General features: G+C 40.3%; 1 pseudogene; it reads right to left on the bottom strand.

Annotated features, from left to right (window-relative positions):
- Positions 1-1166: 1166 nt before the first annotated feature.
- On the bottom strand, positions 1167-1283 carry LOC128651118 (uncharacterized; annotated as a pseudogene).
- Positions 1284-3369: the final 2086 nt, after the last annotated feature.

Here is a 3369-nt window from a genome sequence, read left to right as displayed (position 1 = left end):
CTCCTTTGCCCATTTTTCTCTCAAAAATGTCTCGCACTCTAGTTTAGCTGCTTTGTAGCTATTCCAGGAAAAGCTATTTGGAGTAGACACATATCTCCTATATGTATTTTTAAGTTGGTTCGCTAGTTGAATCTCCCTCTCTGTTGTCTTTCGCTTTCTTATGACCATATAGATAACCTCACCTGGCATCACTGCTTTTCCTGATTCCCAAAGTATTTCTGGGCTGCTCACGTCCTGACTATTCTGGCTAAAGTACACTTTCCATCTTTCCGATAAGAAGTTTCGGAATTGTTCATCTAAAAACACATATTTAGGGAAGCAAAACAAATTACTACTTCTGCCTATGATCACTGTATCCTCAATCTTCAAGCTTATTATCGTGTGGTCTGATATAACTATCTCATCAATATGTGTCTCTATTCCCAGAGTCAGTAACCTTTCATCTATCAGAAACATGTCTATGCGTAAAAAATTATTGTATGATTTAGATTCACACGAAAAAGCGCGCTCATCTGGGTGCTGCACACGCCAGATATCTCTTCATTTTAGTGTCTTTGCAAATTCTCGTAGGAGCTTTGCCTCTCTATTATGTTTCCTAAAGGCTCCCGACCGTAGCCTATAAATCTCTGGGCACATTGTCGCATTAAAGTCTCCGGCCATCACTATGTTTTGTCCTAGGTAAGTTGCCGATTTATTTTTTATCATTTCCCAGAATTCTGTCTCAATTTCATTTGAACCATATATGTTACAGAACGTCCACAGTCTATTATTAATTTCGGCTTGTACAAATATAAATCTCCCGCTTGGGTCTAACATTTAATTCTTTATCACATATGTCAAATTCCTACTAAACATTATGGCCACTCCACACTTCCTACTATTACAAGGAGTTGCTATGATTTCAGCAATCCAATTAGTTTGCAACTTTTGTATTTCCGCCACTTTCAGATGCAACTCTTGCAAAAAGATGACATCAGGCTTTTGACGCTTTAACATTTTGAGCACATTTTTTCTTTTAATAGGGGAAGTAACACCTCCTACATTCCATGACACACACTTCAACATTTAATAAAAAAATTTATGTTTTAAACCATTATCATATACCTTTAACTTTCTTCCTTTCTGTCCTAAAGTAAGGTCCAATCTAGCCATTGCCACTACCGACATGCCTACCGCACCTGGTGTTCCCCGGCGGTCGCCCATACCGGTACTGACCAGGCCCAGCCCTGCTCTACTTCCGAGATCAAATGGGATTGGGTGTTCAAGGCCGCTTGGCAGTAGACCTGCAATACACAAAATAAAACTGTCAAAACTCAGGACACACATAAAAGAGAGATAGAAAGGGAGATACGAGAGAGAGAGAGAGAGAGAGAGAGAGAGAGAAAAAAAAAAGGGAAAAAAACCCCTAAAAGAAACACCCCCCTGCTACAAACAGAATAAATACCCAACATATTATACATCCTCATTATTCTATATTAGTACATAAACATAAGCATCCTATCGTGACTCAACCCCCTTTTCTAAGCAATATTTTTTGGCTTCTGTTGCTGTATTCAATACGGTCACGTTCCCTTCTGAAAAAATTACAATTTTGGCTGGATACCTAATGTTGGCCTGAATCCCTGCCTTGATTAAGCTAGAACAATAGGGTGCCATTGTCTTTCTCTTTGAGGAGGACTCCATTGAGAAGTCCTGAAACAGGAAGACAGGTCTCGTACCTAGCTTGAACCCCTGAATTTTCCTATAATGCCTCATATTCTGTACCTTATGTTGGAAGTTTAAATACTTAATTATCACCATCCTAGGGCGCGAGTTACCTTCTTGAGACACCCTTACTACTCCTATCCTGTGTGCTCTCTCTACATGTATTTTTTCTACCGGCTGCATCCCTAACAATTGTGGTAAGGTAACTGAAGCAAATGATACTAAGTCTAGATAATCGCTTGACTCAGGTAGACAAATTATACGGATATTATTCCTGCGGGACCTGTCTTCCAGGTCCTCTATTTTAGATTGCATCATTTTAATTTTACTCTCATAGTTGGCCCAGTTGGTATCTTGTGCGTTTTGTCTATCCTCAACTACTGAGATTCTTTCTTCTACTTCTAGTATCCTATTTGAAAAAGACCTGATCTCAGTGGAAAGAGGGGCTATCTCCTTTTTAACTGAGTCAAATTGGGGTAAAAGCATTTCTGCAAGTTGATTGAGTGTCAGCTGTTTCTCAGTGCCTATTAACTGAGGATCCATATTATCCTCCACACCTGTCTCCTGTACTGTTTTTGACTTTTTATCTCTCTTGGGGGGCATCGCAGGGGACCTGACTTTGAGATTGGAGATATATCTTTCCATGAAGTGTGTGGTGATGTGATAGTGTAAATAAAATTTAATTTAGTTGTGGTTATAATTAGATCTGGGGGGAAAAAAAACAGAAAAAAAAAACAAAAAACAAAACAAAAAGGGAAGTGAGATAAACCACTCTCTGCTGAACCAGAGTGGATCAAGTGCACCTATTAACTAATAGTACCCAATGTGCATTTGCAGGTGTAGTTGCTCTAAGGGAAGTACAAATAAAGGAGCTCCCCCTAAGGAGTCCTGGTGAGGCTTCTAGTGCCTGTATATTGTGTGGTGGGAAAATAGAGTATACCAAATAATTTGAGAGAGACTGACTGTCTCACTACGTACCCTCTCTCCTAACTAATCAGCACAAATTGTTCACTCTCACCTGTGACCCTTTACAAAATATTTATACTTAGTAGTCTTCCCAAGTTATCCAGCACTTTCTATTGATAACTTATTAACTCAACCTAAACATCTGTTAACATAATCATGAGTGCCCTTTCTCCTGTCTGATCCGCACAAATAACTTTTCCGTCTCCCCTGTATCCCTTTTCCTTATCTCTGGGATTTCTTAACCTTCCAGTATTATACCGTTTTTTCTACTAGCTTCGTCAATGATATGTGAAAAGAGGCTCAGTATAGAACCCCCAACTACTTAACTTCAAACTTGGCCTTTATAACTCAGCGGGGCTCTATCTGACTTGCTGAATGTGGCCACAGTCTCTCAACAGTCAGTTTATGGTGTTCCAGCTAATCTGCACTGTCCACAGCGTATCCTTAAGCTCTATAATTTAAATGCTCAGCTTCAAGGTTGACCTCCGGGTATAATGCCTTTAGTCAGCGGATCTTAATGGCTCTCCGGCAGCCCCACCGCAAAAGTGAGCCCTGACAACTCCAAGCCACCAAACCCGTCACTCTTCAACCCCCATTCCGACACAGTTCTTTGGCACCAATAACACCTCTATATTCCTATGCAGACACACAGACAAAAGCGTTCAATCTCCACCGCCTGCAAAGGTAATACTTGCGTGG

This window comes from Bombina bombina, chromosome 2 (genome assembly GCF_027579735.1).
Source record: "Bombina bombina isolate aBomBom1 chromosome 2, aBomBom1.pri, whole genome shotgun sequence".
NCBI classification, from domain to species: domain Eukaryota; kingdom Metazoa; phylum Chordata; class Amphibia; order Anura; family Bombinatoridae; genus Bombina; species Bombina bombina.
Note: the sequence above shows the minus strand (reverse complement) of the source record. Positions and strands in the feature narration are given on the sequence as shown.